We start from the raw sequence: 17,403 nt of genomic DNA, 5'->3' as shown, positions 1-17,403 counted from the left end.
TTCTCCCATTCCGTGGGCTGCCTCTTAGTTTTTTTGACTGTTTCCTTGGCTGTGCAGAAGCTTTTTATCTTGATGAAGTCCCATAAGTTCATTTTATCTTTTGTTTCTCTTGCCTTTGGAGATGTGTCATGAAAAAGGTTGCTTTGGCCGATGTCATATAGGTTGCTGCCTATGTTCTCCTCTAGAATTTTGATGGATTCCTGTCTCACATTGAGGTCTTTCATCCATTTGGAGTTTATTTTTGTGTATGGTGTGAGAGAGGGGTCAAGTTTCATTCTTTTGCATGTAGCTGTCCAAGGAACTGTTGAAAAGGAAAAAGCTGGGGGCGTCACAATGCCGGATTTCGAGCTGTACTACAAAGCTGTGATCACAAAGACAGCATGGTACTGGCACAAAAACAGACACATAGACCAANATGGAACAGAATAGAGAACCCAGAAATGGACCCTTGGCTCTTTGGGCAACTAATCTTTGATAAAGCAGGAAAAAACATCTGGTGGAAAAAAGACAGTCTCTTCAATAAATGGTGCTGGGAAATGTATGTCTGTTATAGGTCATGGATCTACAGTGTTGTTAAAGCCCTGTATGTCCTTGTGGACTTTCTGTCCAGATGTTCCATCCACTGTTGACAGCGGAGTGCTGATGCCTCCCAATAGTGCTGTAGCACCGTTTATGTTTCCCTTCAACATGTTCATGTTGGCCTCAAATATCTGGGGGGCTCTGTTTAGTGCATATGGGCATATATGTGTTTTAGAGTATCTCTGTTTGTATTTTATCCTTTATGTTTAGAATTATCTTCTTGATGAACTGACCCTTTTTTCAATATTTAATGCCTTTCTTTGTCTCTTCCAAGGGTTTTGACCTATGGCCCACTTTGTCTGATATGGGTAAGGCCACACCACATCTCTACTGGTTACTGTCTCTATGGAGGATCTTTTGTACCCTCTCACTTTAAACCTCTTTGTGTCACTGGGTCTCAAGTGAAGTTACTGTAGACAGAATGCAGCTGGATCTTGTCTTTTAAACCATCCTGCCAAGCTCTGCCTTTAACTGGAGACATCCGCTCATTTACGTTAGAAGTAATTTCTAATGTAAATGAGAAGGAAGGACTCACTTCAGTCATTTCCTATGTGTTTTCTATGTCTTAAACTTCCTTTCACTGACTCAAGATTTATTTCCAAACTTGAAAACATTTGGACTAATCAAAATGGTGCTGCTGTAATTTTTTGTCGTGCTTTAGTACTTCATATAGAGATTTTCAGATGTAGACACAGTGACCCAGCAAGACAGCACATTGTAAAAGTTAGAGAGTCTCGCCTAGTTAACAAAACGGAAAGTGACAACGAAATAATGCAGCACGGGACTTGGACTTGGCGTGCTTGATGGGGACATAATCAGCAGCAAGTTATTCAAACAAACAAATGCAAATTTGTTTTTACACTTTCCATGTTTACTTTTAGTCTTTGCTTCATAATGCCACTGATAATTGAGGCATCTTTCTTTCAAGTATGGGATTTCTAAATTTTTTTTAAAGATTTTTATTTGGAATAGAGATTGAGCAGGGGAAGGGGCAGAGGGAGAGGGAAAAGCAGCCTGAGCAGCGGGGAGGCCGACATGGGGCTCTCGATCCCAGGACCCGGAGATCATGACTGGAGCTGAAGGCAGATGCTTTACTGACTGAGCTACCCAGGCGCCCTGGGATTTCTAAATATTTTAATAAAGAAGAAATGAAAAAGCCACAAACTACTTTGTTTGCCATAATATTCCTACACCAAAAAGGAAAACATGACCCAGCTGCATATATCCATGTCTCCGCACCTCAATATCAGTTTTAGATATTTTGCTATATACTATGTAAATGTCTTTATTGCAATCAGCTCATTAACTTATGCAAATTAGGGAAACTAATTTATAATATCATCGCTTTTAAAGGTATCTTCTATATACTTCTCTCCCCCCCCAGACGCCCACCAGATCTGTTGCTAAGGTGAACGATGATGTAATCAACTGTTTCAGGAGCCCAAAGCAGTCTGTAATCTTAGCTCCCTAAATATGCAATGATCTCAAATTTCTACCAATGTAAACAAAAAGACTCAAGTGTTCAAAAATCACATAGTTGGGGCACCTGGGTGGCTCAATCGGTAAGCGGTTAAGTGTCTGCCTTCTGCTCAGCTCATGATCCCAGGGTCCTGGAATCAAGAGCCTCAGCAGGGAACCTGCTTCTCGCTCTCCCTCTGCTGCTGCTCCCCCTGCTTGTGCTGTCTCTCTCTCAAATAAATAAATAAAATCTTTAAACAAAAATCACATAGTTGAAGAAAAATGTATCCGTATGAAGATTATTTAACTACAACTTTATTATGCCTTTCTTTCAAGCTACAAGCTCTCTTTAAACTGTCATCAAATTACAGTGCATACACACCTATAACAGCTTAGACTTGATTAGGAACACGTCGTTACACTAAAATAAATAACCTAAATATTTCATAATTTAATTGGCTCTTAAATAGTTTTCCCAGGGGGAAAACAAGCATTCTGTGTTCTTTGAGAATTGGATATATAAGTGAACTGCTATGTATTCATTTAAAGCCGGAAGAAACCTAAAGACAAAAGTTTGTTTCTAATAATGCAATACAAATACACGTGATCATCATCATTAATACAGTGAAAGGATGAACTGGTACCGAGTCACTCTCTCGTAAGTACAGTTGCAAAATATTCTAAATGGAACACTGAGACAGCCATTTAAAGGAAAGAAGAACCTAAGTCAAGAAAATGTTGAAGAACGAGAATAGGTACTCCAACAAAGGAGTGAGAAATGTTGTTGTTTTTTTTAAGATTTTATTTATTTATTTGACAGATAGAGACAGCCAGCGAGAGAGGGAACACAAGCAGGGAGAGTGGGAGAGGAAGAAGCAGGCTCATAGCAGAGGAGCCTGACGTGGGGCTCGATCCCATAACGCCGGGATCACGCCCTGAGCCGAAGGCAGACGCTTAACCGCTGTGCCACCCAGGCGCCCCAGGAGTGAGAAGTGTTAACACAAAAACGGGACCTATGGAACAAAAAACAGTCATTTTGCTTTGTCTTTAAAAAAATGGACAAAACATGGAAGAAGGAGGGAACCTAGATTATTTAGAATTGAGGTACAGCTATACCGACAGGGAATGTGGTACAATGATTTGATCTCATGAAGGAAATGAATAAAATGAAATGTCGCGGGTCTTTATGTCCATAACAAAACATTAATTCAAAATACATACAAAATACAAATTCTGGATTTTTCCCCTTAGGTTTGTAATAAACTTGAACCCTCTGTTCGGAACATTTGTTTTTCTAAGCCTTCTCTGTTTAGAGCGTGCGCTGTCCAACGGCATCCGTGCTGGGTTTTACAGTTCTCAACTCAAATTAAAAACTTGCCTTTTTACCTATACTTACGTACATTTTATTTCCATCACAAGGCAGTTTTAAGACCTTTCTAGTGGTAGATTTTAGAAAGATTTGAAAGGGTTTTTAATTAACATATAACATTAAAAAAAAATCTTGGTTTCTTAGGATGACTCCTTTTAGTACTGACACATGATGGATGTAACTTAAAGCATAATATGGTAACTACATTGTACTGTTTAAACCAAGTCACAGCTTTAGGAATATAACCGAAATAAGTTGCGTAGTTATAAGCAGTGAAGGAATAAATAAGATAGATGATTTCTCCCCAGTGGCCATTCATTAGTTTGCTTTTAGGAACCTGGAAGACATTGTCTTCTTTGAGTTTCAAATGTTCTGGTAAGTCTAGCTGTTTCTCAGCTTACTCAGTATCACCTCGAATTGCTGAAGTAGGGACTCTAAGAATCAAAGTTCTTTTCCGATCTGAAGCAGTCAGAGATGGGCACATTGAAGATATCCCCAGGGAAGTCCTCTTTAAAGGTATTCTTGGCATCAGTTTTCAAGGGGTTTTCCTATTCTTAACCGTCTGGGTGCCTTCCTCTGCTCACCACAAACCCTGGACCTCTCCACTTGCAACACTGGCCCAACCACAGTGAACGCCAGTGGGTACATCAACTGCAGGATTACCACCTGTTCAGGAAAGTTAAGTGTCCAGACGCCTAGCTCCTTGAAGCAGCTTGCCTGACCCACATCCGGAGCAGCCCGGCCCCGCCAGCAGCACGTGGCCAGGAGCATGGGTAGGCGCACAATGCAGGGGAGGCATCTATGACAAACCTGTCCTATACTTTTCAGTCCCTCCTTTTCTCCATTCCTGTGTTCCTTTGTATTTGATTTTTTTTTGTAGTGTAAATTTTTTCAGTTTTTTAGTTAAACTATAAGTAATAAAGTTTACCATTTTAACCATTTTTAAGTGTAAAATTTGGTGGCATTAACACTCACGGTGTTGTGTGACCACCACCACTATCAATTGCAGAACTTTCTCGTGATCCCAAACAGAAACTCTTTAACGATGAGGCAATAGCTCCCCATTCTGCCCTCCTCTGGGCACTGGTAACCTCTATTCTACTTTCTGTCACTATAAATTTCCTATTCTAGATAACCTTATATAAGTGGAATCATACAATATTTGTCTTCTTGTATCTGGCCCATTTCACTTAAATTATTTTCAAGGATCATTCATATGGTACATTGTATCAGAACTCCATTCCTTTTCATGGCTGAATAATATTCCATTGTATGTATAGACAGCATGTTTATTCACTCATCTGTTGTTGAACACCTGGGTGGTTTCCTCTTTCTGGCCATTGTGAATAGTGCTGCTATGAACACTGGTGTCCAAGTATCTTTGGGTCCCTGTTTTCAAGTCTTCTGGATATGTACCTAGGAGTGACATTCCTGGGGAATATGATAATTCTATGTTTAATTTTTTGAGGAACTGACAAACTATTTCCAGAGGGAATGCGCTATTTTACACGCCTAGCAGCTAAGGGAGCATCAGTGGTGTAACGGTGAGCATAGCTGCCTTCCTAGCAGCTAAGAGGTGTGGGATTTAGAGGAATTTAGGGGAATAAGAATATTCTAAAATTAATTGTGGTGATCGTTGCAGAATTCTGTGAATCTACTGAAAGCCATTGAATTATACAGTTTAGGTAAACTGTATGGTATGTGAATCATTTTATCAATATAACTGTTGAAATGTATACAAGAAGTAGACAACTTTACAATTATATTCAGAGATTTCTGTACCCTTTCTCAAAAATTTATAGAGCAAATGTATAGAAGATCAGCAGAGGGTTAGAAAATGTGAACACTGTCAGCTGTCCTGAACTGACATTTATAGAATATTCCACCAAAAACAGAACAACATACATCTTTTTCAGGTGCACCCAGAACATTTATGAAGATAGACTATATCCTAGGCCATAAAAGAAGTCTCAGAAAGTTCAAAATGAATCAAGCTATTCAAAATATGTAGTCTAGGGGCGCCTGGGTGGCACAGCGGTTAAGCGTCTGCCTTCGGCTCAGGGCGTGATCCCAGCGTTATGGGTTCGAGCCCCACATCAGGCTCCTCCGCTATGAGCCTGCTTCTTCCTCTCCCACTCCCCCTGCTTGTGTTCCCTCTCTCGCTGGCTGTCTCTATCTCTGTCGAATAAATAAATAAAATCTTTAAAAAAAAATATGTAGTCTGACCATAATATGGAATTAAATTATAACTCAATAATAAATATTCCCAACTATTTGGTAACTAAACGACATGCTTCTGAATAATTCGTGCATCAAATATGAAATCAAAAGGGAAATTAGGAAGTATTTTGAACTAACTAAAAATGTATAAAATGTGGGATGTCACTAGAGTGATACTTAGGGAGAAATTTATAGTGTAAGATACCTATATTAGAAGAAAAAGAAGATTTCGAATCAATGGCCTCAGCTTCCACTTTAAGAAACTGGAAAAAGAATGAGTTAAGACCAAAGTAGAAGAAAAGAAATAACAGATTAGAGAAGAAATCAATGAAATAGAAAACAAGACAAACAAATAGAGAAAGTTAATGAAACCAAAGCTGGTTCTTTAAGATCAGTACAGATGACTTTAGTCTAGTCAGACCCACCAAGGCAGGGGCGGGGGGGCGGGGGAGGAGAAAAGACTAAAAATTACCAATATCGGGAATTAGAAAGATGACATCAGCACAAATGCAGCAGAGAGACAGCCATTAGAAGGGTAATAAGGGAAAACTGTGAACAATCTTGTGCCTGTAAATCTGACTAGCTAGAAGAAAGGGATAAATTCTTTGAAAGATAAAACCTACCAAAGCTCATTCAAGAAGACAGATGGCCCAAACTGCCTACTAAACACCTATTAAAGAAATTGAATTCCCAATTCCATGCTCTTCCACAAAGTGAACTCCAGGTCCAGATAGCTTTACTGGCAAAGTCTACCATGCAAGGAAGAAATGATATTAATTTTACACTAACTCTTCCCAAAAGCTGAAGCATGGAACACACTTCCCAACTTATTTTATGTAGCCAGCATTATCCTGATAATGAGATTAACACAAAGAAGTCGCATGAAAAGGAAACTACAGACCAATATCCTTCATGAATATAAATGTACCCATTTATTTTTTATTTTAGCAAATGAAATCCAATAATATATAAAAAAGATAATACGCTATAATCATAGTGGAGTTTATTCCAGGAATGCAATGTTTATTAAACATTCAAAAATTGGGGCGCCTGGGTGGCTCAGTTGGTTAAGCATCTGCCTTCAGCTCAAGTCGTGATCCCAAGGTCGTGGGATCGAGCCCCACATCGGGCTCCCTGCCCAGTGGGGAGCCTGCTTCTCCCTCTCCCACTCCCCTTGCTTGTGCTCTGTCTGTCAAATCAATAAACAAAATCTTCAAAAAAAAAAAAGTTAAACGTTCAAAAATTATTCAGTATAAGCAAGAAGTGAAGGATAAAATGAACTCTGTGGTACCAGATTTGAGTTGGAAACAGCAGTATGAACTCCTGTTTAACATATATGCAAATGGATACAGAATCAATAGCAGGTATGCATGTACATGGGGGTTAGGATACATGCCTACATTACCTAGTTTTGTCTTACCTGGCTCAGAGGGCCTAAAAGCAATGACATCTCAGTAGCAACAAGCATGCCTTGTGTCTAGATCTTGGTTTCCAATTAACATTCTCCAATTAAAGGAACTAGGTCATCTTAGAGAAATGACTGTTTTCAGGGCTGAGTCAGGGAAAATACAAGATAAGCCTGGAGCATCTTGTAATATGAAAGTAAAGATATATTCGAAAAATAAAATGATGGGGTCACATGAAACAGACACAGTAACCATGGGAAAGCACCCCCAATGGCCAAAGCTAGAACGATGTAACCAGCAAATTAAATAATACAGTATTGGATTATAATCCAAAGTATAAAATAAATATATGTGAGTCTATACTGTGAAAATAATAAAAAGGGGGAAAGAGGCAAATATTCCCTACAGAAGAATTCTAATTTTTTTTAAGATTTATTTATTTTAGAGAGATAGCACGCAAGTGGGAGGGGCATAGGGAGAGAATCCTCAAGCAGGCTCCACTCTCAGCACAGAACCTGATGAGGGGCTTGATCCCACGACCCTGAAATCACGACCTGAGCCCAAACCAAGAGTCGGCCGCCCAACGAACTGCAGCACCCAGGCGCCCCAGAAGAATTCTGGGTAATATATGCAGATACCACACCTTGCGGGGGCTGACGCTTTATCGACGCCACCCCCAAGGGTGGGCTAAACAGAGCAACTCGATTTCAAAGAATAAAAGATGGAAAGAGAGCAGTGGAGAAACCTGGAAAACACTACCCTGCCCAAGTGACCAAGGTTTACTTCGCCCCTGACGTCACATGTACATCATGGACTCCCCCACAGGAGTGAGGAGAAGGGTACTTCATCTCTATGGGATCCTTTCAAAAACTCATAATCCCAACAATCCTGAGAAAAACATGAGACAATTCAAATTGAGGGACATTCTACAAAACATCTAACTGGTATTCCTCAAAACTGTCAAGGCCATATAAAGCAAAGCAACACTGAGCAACTGTCCCAGAGTACAAGAGACTAATGAGACCCGACACACAGAAGCAATATGGCGCCCTGGATCGGAGCTTGGAGCAGGAAGATGATGGTAATGGAAAAACTGGAAAAACAGAAATGAAGTCTGGAGTTTGGCTAATAATAATGTACAAGTGTTGATTTCTTAATTTTGACCTACATACTGTGGTAACGTAAGATGTTAATGACAGGGGAACCTGAAACTGGGTGAAGGGCATCCGGGAACTCCGTACTACTTTGCAACTTTTCTGTAAATTTAAAATTATTCTGAAATAAAAGTTTATTTTAAAAAAGAAGTCAGTATAATTCACCAGATTAACAAAGTAAAACAGAAAATCTATATGACCATTTCAATAGATGCAGAAAAAGTTTCTGATAAAATCCAACATTCATTCTTGATATTGAAAAGATAAATAAAAATTTCTTAGCAAAGCAGGTGTAGAATAAAAGGTATCTGTGAGTGAAATCACGCTCAACGGTTAACCTCACTATTAACATCATACTTAATGATGAAAGGCTTAATTATACGCCCTTCAGATCAGAAACAAGACAAGTATTCCACTCTCAACCCTGCAGTCAACATTGTTCTGAAGGTCTGGCCAGTGCAATAAGGCAGGAAGGAAAGGAGGGAGGAAGAAGGCAGGCAGGCATCCAGTTTGGGGAAAAAAAAAAATATATATATATATATATCTTATTCACAGATGACTTGCTTTTCTACATAGAAACTAAAGGACTCTACAAAAACCCTGCTTGAGATGGTACCCAGACACATGAAAAGATGCTCAACATCACTAATGACCAGGGAAATGCAAATCAAAACCCCCATAATGACATATCACCTTACACCTGTCTGAATAGCTAAAATCAGAAAGACAAGAAATAACAAGTGTTGGCGAGGATGTGGAGAAAAGGGAACCCTTGTGCACTGTTGGTGGGAATGTAAATTGGTATACCGTGGAAAGCAGTATAGACTTTCCTCAAAAAATTAGAAGTAACATATGATCCAGTAATTCCACTACTGGGTATTTACCTGAAGAAAACAAAAAGATATACGCACCCCTATGTTTATTGCAAGGTATTTACAATAGCCGAGATATGGAAGCACCACAAGTGTCCACTGACTGACGAATGGATAAAGATGTGCTGTATAAACACAACGGAATATTACTGAGCCGTGAAAAGTAATGAGAGTTGGACATTTGTGACAACGTGGATGGACTTACAGGGTGTTGTGCTAAGTGAAATAAGTCAGAGAAAGACAAATACCACATGATGTCACTTACGTGTGGAATCTAAAAACAAAACAAAAGGCAGAAACATAGACCCATAAATCCAGAGAACAAACTGACGGTTGCCAGAGGGGTGGGGGTGGGGGATGGGCAGAACGAGTGAAAAGGAGTGGGAGATCCAGGGTTCCAGTTATGGGATACATAGGTCATGGGATGAAAGGTACAGCGTAGGGAACACAGTCAGTGGGATTGTGATAGTATTGTATGGTGACAGGTGGCAGCTACACTTGTGCTGAGCATGACATAGAGACCGGTCGAATCGCTACGCCGTACACCTGAAACTAACGTAACGTTGTGTGTGTCAACGGTACTTCAATTAAAAAAAACGGGCTGCTAGAGGGACACTTGGGTGGCTCAGTTGGTTAAGCGTCCAACTCTTGATCTCAGCTCTGGTCTTGATCTCAGGATCATGAGTTCAAGCCCCACATTAAGCTCCATGCTGGGCATGAGCCTACTTAAAATAAAAAAGGCTGTAAGAATTACTAAGTGAGGGGCACCTGGGTGGCTCAGTCGTTGAGCGTCTGCCTTCAGCTCAGGGCGTGATCCCAGCATTCTGGGATCGAGTCCCACATCAGGCTTCTCCACTGGGAGCCTGCTTCTTCCTCTCCCACTCCCCCTGCTTGTGTTCCCTCTCTCGCTGGCTGTCTCTCTCTCTGTCAAATAAATAAATAAAATCTTTAATAAAAAAAAAAAACTTCCATTCTGAAAAAGACACTATTTAGAGAATTTAAAAAGCCACAGACTGGGAGAAAATATTTACAAAGCACATATCTGATAGAGGACTTATGTTCAGTATATAAAAAGAACTCTCAAAACTCTAAAAAAAAAAAAAAAAGAAAATGAAAAATTTTAAAAAGGCAAAAGATTTGAACAGACCACCAGAGAAGATGTGTAAATGGCAGTCAGCACATGAAAATACGCTTCACATCACTAGCCTGTAGGGAAATGCACGGAAAGCACACGGCTTCCAGGCTGGTGAGCTCACAGCAGTGCTGGGAGGTGGGGTCCTGGGAGAGGGTGAAGCTCTACGGCCATTCCCCCACATACATCGTCCCATTCATCTCTTCCAGCTGGCTCTTCCTGGATCGTATCCTTTTAACTAAGCCACGGAACAATCCCCAAACAGAAGAGCAAATCGTCTACGGTGAAATGCCCAAAGCCTGAAGAAGGAGATTTCGTGCTGGAACTTTCTGAGACTGGCAGAGGAAGAAACGCCCAGATAGTGCTAGCTACAGACCCTGATGGCCGTGGCAGACTTCAGGACACTGGCCACCGGAACGCTGTCACGTCAGCAGCTTTGCTAGGGGATGGGTATTTGACTGCAGGAAGAAAAAGGAACCCAGAAATGCTGATGTGAAGGCTGTGTACGTGTCAGCCACCTCAGTCTCTTCCAAAAACGTGAAGCCAACTGCACTTACAGGAGGGTTTTATTTTGAAGAAACATTCGCAGGTTTTAAAGGGGTTGGGGGCTGGATAAAAGGCCTCGTGGTGCAACGTGGTGATTGCAACATGATACACAGGAGAGTAATCCCGGGCAGTTCTTATCCTACGGAAGACATGTCTCTCCTTTCTTCTCTTCTTTTATTTTTATTGCATCCATGTTGAGAAGATGGATGTTAGCTGAACCTATTGTGGTGATCATTTCACGATAGATGTGAATCAAGCAGCCTGGTGCAGCCTTAAACTTAAGCAGCAACGTATGTCAATTATGTCTCAACCAAACTGGAGGGGAACGGGGGCGCCTGGGTGGCTCGGTCCGTTACGTGTCTGCCATCAGCTCAAGTCATGACCCCAGGGTCCTGGGATCGAGTCCAGCGTCGTGCTCCCTGCTTAGCGGGGAGCCTGCTTCTCCCTCTCCCTCTCCCTCTCCCTCTCCCTCTCCCTCTGCCCCTGCCTCGCCTCCCCCCGCCCCCCCATCCTGCTCTCTCTGCCTCGCTCTTATTTATTTATAAATAAAATCTTTAAAAAAAAAAAAACCAGGGAGGAACAAAGGCCTCCTGGAAAATGGAAAAGAAGTTCTTTTGCATTTAAAGAGTTTGTTGGTTTGCTGTGTGGAACTTCCCTTTGCATAAAGATGAGTTGAGTACAGCTGTTGTCGCTGAGATGGTCTTACCTGGAAACCATGAATGTATCATTGAAACAGCAACTGATTAAGATTTATGAAAAATATGGTTATCATATTTTCAAAGATTTCTTATTTCTTGTGACCCAACTAACATCAAAGTGTATTTGAAAGGCTTCACAATTTTTATTCTCCAAAAGAATATCCAAAATATTGTGGGATACTTGATATGTTGTGCATACAAGACATTACCACCGGACCTGACGGCAGCAAGCCCAATCAGAAATCAATACATTGCCTTCTCCCAACGGCTGTGTAGCTGCTTGTTGGACGAGCAGGACAGAACCAAGACAAAGTACTCTGCTGAGATGGGGGTACTCCCTGACCAGAGTGACAGAGCCTTATTGGAGGAAGAACCAAAGAAGCTCATTTAAGCTATGATTTAAATTTGGTTTGGGCCCAGTTAAGGATGAAACGATATGGTTTTCCTTTTCAGTATTCACGAGTCCATCGGCTCTTTGCATGTGAAACGGCACAGCCAAGAGAGCCCTGCGTTGAATGTGTGAGCGTTCTCTGCCTCCTCTGGGCGAGTGTTTTCCTTTTATTTCCTTTCTTTCTGGTCAGCTGACTAAACAAACTGTATAAATTTGAAATGACATGGTCTTGAAAGAAATTATTCAAATTTTTCATAATCTTAAACGATAGTCATTACGTTAAAAGTATTATAGTAACACAGTGTTTCCTTTAACAGAAACATAGCAATACAAACGTGAGTTTTCTAATTAAAGTATGGTTAGGCTTAGTTCCATAGTCTTATAACTGTGTACAGTACACTTTTTTAAAAAAGGCGTGTGTTATGTAATTGTAAGGTTAGTTAAGGAGATTCTTCATAAAACTGGCAAAAAACTGGACTGTTCCCCAATCACCATGATAAAGTGCCATTGTTACATCATAGATATTAATTCACAAATTAAAGCATTTAAAATAGGGTATTTTAGCATTTGCAGTTTATTTTTTTAAGATTTATTTGAGCGAGAGAGCACGCGTGGGTAGGGGCAGAGGGAGAGAGAGTCTCAAGCAGACTCCCGCTGAGCATGGAGCCTGACAGAGGGCTCTGTGGGGCGGGGGGCTTGACGTGGGGCTTGACCCCACAACCCTGAGCTGAAACCAAGAGTGAGACGCTCAACCCATTGAGCCACCCAGGCGCCCCTAGCATTTGTGATTTAAAACAGTGTTATAATATGTTCTTCAGCCCCTCTGTTTAAGATGATCTTGGTGTAGTATGAATTTATTATATGTATTTACAATTTTGATGTTCACTAAACAGAAAGTAATAGTGGCAAGACTCCTGGCTTTGCTCTTATCAGATTTCTCAGTGCCTTCTCAGGGTCTGGTGTGAACTGAAACAGTGTTCCTGCATTGAATATGAATTAATCAGTTAATCTGCAGACAGCTAAAGAAAAAATTTCAAACTACATAGGTGCTTCCCTTTACATCAAATGGGTTTGCTGATTTCAGAAACAAACTGAGACAGCAGCTCTGGATCTATTCAAAAGTCCACCTTTTGAATGAGTTTTATAAGTAGATTTTTTTTCCTTTATCAGATAAAGTAATGCTAGTTTTACTAAGAAACAAAAACAGATTTTAGGTCTTAATGAATCATTAGCCCTAAAGGCCAGTTTATTCTAACATTTTGTGGCCTCTATAGAATTTGTGATTACATGAGTTCTATTACCATCTTCAGTGTGGATTCTGTGCTCTTCTGAACAAGACCTAACAGAGGAGTGATGTGTGAGCTTTTTCAAGTGCACCCTGTCCTGTACAGCTCACAGAGCTCCTGGGCGCTGGTGGCATCGTCAGGGGGTAACAATCACAGGCCTTGGCTTGAATCACAATAAACAATTTACCTAGAGGAGATAGGAATAGTATTAGAGAATTTATGTCCTTTAAAAAGAATAATATACGGTTTGAAATGATTGGAATGCTCATTAAATCTTGGTTTGTTGCTGCTGTCAGCTAACATTTGGTTGAACTCATAGGATCCAAATATAATTTTCGAATTATTGTATTTCCACTGTCATTAATTTGTTCCTTCCTTACTCTCTATGACTAGAGTAATAGCTAGCTAAATGCAGAACACCACTTTTCTGAATAAGTTTGTTTTCAAAGGCTTTGCACTAAAGAAGAAATGTGTAGAATTTTTTGCTTTATTCATTTTTAGGAATGTTGATTGTAATTTTGGAAGTGGCCTATATTCTACAAAGTGATCTGAACAATGCTGTGTATATGAAAAATATGTACATTTAGTGTGAGCAGAGAGTGCGTCAGTGACTGAGGAAGTGGGGCTCAAACGATAGGCAGCCGGTTCATCATCACTAAAGCCTCGTGGCAAGGACCACACTATGTTCATGATGCCGTTCGACACGGAGAGAACAGTTTGACTGCTTTAATACAATGCAACACTTAAGTCATCTTCATCAAGGAAAAGTTATTGGAGTCTTATCTCAGAAATTAAAAAATCCAAAATTAACAAATTTTTTGAATATTCATGACATAAACACCCTAGCCACACTCCCGCATATGTCTGAGTGTGATAGTTGGCATGAATTCAGCAAAGCGGCGCACATTTGCCTAACAAGGTCAATTCGGTGATCGCTCAAGGCAGCCAGGAGAGAGGCAAGTGCTGGCTGGTGGGTCCCACCCCTGCGCTCTGCATTGTGTCTCTTCTTCTTATGAACCTGTCGTGGACATGAATTCTGAGCGTGCAGATCAAAACTGGGATTTTCCAGAGCTTTGGGGAGTAGGAAAGAATTAGTGGGGCAAGATCGAAGCATACGCTGGAAATAAACGAACCATGCGAAGGTCAATACGATGGCACAGGGTGCTTCTCGTGAATGGGCAACTTATCATCACCCTAAAAGTGGAGGATAAACTGACTGTGGGCAAGTTGTCGGCTTGTGCTTATTTGCAGGGTTTTTTAGTATCTTTTTAAAAGGTAAGCTCTACACGGCAGCATGGGGCTTGAACTCAGGACCCCAAGATCAAGAGTCACACAACGCACTCTCCTGACTGAGCCAGCCACGCACCCTGAGGAGTTTGTTTTAAATATAAAGTGTTTCTATTTGGGTGTAGTAACCTCAGCAGACAGGAGGCTCTGGGAGTTCGGATACTTTAGAAATCTTTATACAGGACAGACCTAGCTTACTGGAGAAATTGTTCTATGTCTGTTGCTACCAGCATGTCTTTCAGATGTTTTCCATCAATGTTTGTGATGCTTGAAAAATCCTAATTCTGTTTGAATTTAATTCTGTGCTTTTCTCTCTCTACCTCCTCCTTTCCTTCAGTGGCCTCCCATATTTTGCTACTGCCAAAAGCTACTGCCCTATTACCTCATGATAAATCTTAACCCTATTCATTTAGAATGCTTTAAATGTGTCTATAAACTACACTTGTGGATAAGAGCCCCACGCACAACATATTACTACACACCTATAAGAATGGCTAAAATTTGGGGCGCCTGGATGGCTCAGTCGGTTAAGCATCTGTCTTCAGCTCAGGTCATGATCCTGGGGTCCTGAGATCGAGTCCCGTGTCAGACTCCCTGCTCAGCATGGAGCCCGCCTCTGCCTCTGTTCATGCTTGCTTGGGCTTGGTCTCACTCCCTCGCAAATAAATAAATAAAATCTTTAAATTTTTGTTAAAAATTAAATCAAAAATACTGAGCACACCAAGTGTTGGCAAGGAGCTGGAGGAACTGGAACTCTCAGGTCCCGCTGATGGGGGTGTAGGGTGCCAAAACCACCTTGAAAACACATTTTGGCAGTTTTTATAAGTGCTCACCGTACGCCTACCATATGATCCTGCATGTAGGTATTTACCCAGGAAATATGAAGGCACATGTCCACACAAAGACGTGTGTACACATGCTCATAGCTGCTTTATTTCTAAGAGCCCAGAACGGCAGCCGGCCACAAGCCCATCACCTGGTCACCAGGAGCAGACCGTGCTGCAGTCGCGCAGTGGGATGCTCAGTGGTGACGAGGACTAGACGGAAGGACTGTCCAGTCCACACAGTTGGATCACACTGCCACAGGGATAAATCTCAAAATGATTATGCTGCGTGAAAGAAGCTAGACCAAAAAAAAAACCACTTGCTGTATCATTGCATTTATTAAAACATTTTAAAATGCAAACGAATGCACAGTGAGAGAAACAGAGCACAAGTTGCTGGGGCCGGGGAGGAAGGGGCTGGAGGGAAGACAGAGTGCCCCGAGGAAGCCTTCGGAGTGATGGACAGGTTCACTATATTGACTGTGGTGCTGGTTTCCTGGGTGCATTCATATATCAGAACTTACACCTGCCATATAACCCAGCCATTCCACTATTTGAGTACTTACCCAAGAGAAGTACACAGGCCCAACTATAGTGACCAGAAGCAGGTCACTGATGAATCTTTACCAAGAACATAGCTTCTGTAGAAAACTCCATTAGGCTAATTTCTGTTTCCTGATCACTTTTCACTTAGCATTATCTCCTCCAGTCCCGTCCATGTTGCAGCAAATGTTGAGAATTCGTTCTTTCTGATAGCTGAGTAATTCCATTGTATATATAGACCACAGCTTCTTAATCCAGTCATCTATTGAAGGGCATCTCGGCTCCTTCCACGATTTAGCTATTGTGGACATTGCTGCTATGAACATGGGGGTGCATATGGCCCTTCTCTTCACTACGTCTGTATCTTTGGGGTAAACACCCAGTAGTGCAATGGCTGGGTCATAGGGTAGCTCAATTTTTAACTTTTTAAGGGACCTCCACACTGTTTTCCAGAGTGGCTGTACCAACTTGCATTCCCACCAACAATGTAGGAGGGATCCCCTTTCTCCACATCCTCTCCAACAATTGTTGTTTCTTGCCTTGTCTATTTTTGCCATTCTAACTGTAAGCCAGCATTTAAGCTTGATCTATGCCCTGACCAGAGTGGGCAGTTGACCTGAGCCCATCGAGATCTCTTAGGAATTAACAAATCGCCATGAGCAATTCTGGTTGAGGGCAGGTCCTGAACTACTGCCATGACTGTTTCTGCTCTTCGGACCATGTGGCCTATGGCTTGGTTTCTGTCTCGCTCTGTGACTGACACTGAGTTTTGTTCAGTGTTTAGATGATAACTGGTGTCTGACACCAGGGTACAAAGCTTATATACCCAGTAGGGAGATTAAGAAACTGGCTTTAGAAGAGACAGACCAAAGCCAACAAAAAGAATCATGGACATGACAACTCTTAGCCAAGGCAGATAAAATTTGTTTTTTAATTTAATCAAATGTTGCTACACTACAGAGCTATGGGCCACCCAGGTCAATTTACAAGCCCTCCTAGGTAGCCTAAGCTTTCCAGGGGTCATAAGTGCACAGATGGTGTTCACTCAAGTGCCCTTGTGTAAGTATCAGGTTACCCAGCATCTCATCACCAGTTGCTCTAAATTAGAGCCCACATCTATAAGCATGTATAGCGTGTCATGCTCTGCTCTGAAAGCTTCCCATCTGTCCTACTTTCATTGTCACACAACCCTCTGGCCATATTCCCAAGGCCACATGGCTAATGAGGGGTAAAGCAGGGGGGTTGTTTGAAACCAGACAGACTGATGAATCCCGAAAATAAAGACTCCTAGCCGCTTCATCAGTCCCCGGTGCAGCCCCAGCAGGAAAAGGGCAGGGTCCTTGGTCTTCCTCAACCAGCGTTCCTCCCTCATGGTCCTGCCCCCCCCCCGCTGTCTGTCTTTGCAACCAGAACATAGGACCATCTTGCCCTTGAAACATGCTCACACAGTGAACAGGTGAACAGGTATGAAAACGGTTGCTTGTTGCACAACTGCGCAGCCAGGAGCCCGGGGGCTTCTTTCCGGGGCCTGCCATCTTTAATCCTCAAGTGGCTAAGCCAGCATTTATTTATTTTTTTTAATGATTTTTTATTATATTATGTTAGTCACCATACAGTACATCCCCGGCTTCCGATGTA

The sequence above is a fragment of the Ailuropoda melanoleuca genome, chromosome 15 (assembly GCF_002007445.2).
Source record: "Ailuropoda melanoleuca isolate Jingjing chromosome 15, ASM200744v2, whole genome shotgun sequence".
Classification (NCBI taxonomy): Eukaryota; Metazoa; Chordata; class Mammalia; order Carnivora; family Ursidae; genus Ailuropoda; species Ailuropoda melanoleuca.
Note: the sequence above shows the minus strand (reverse complement) of the source record.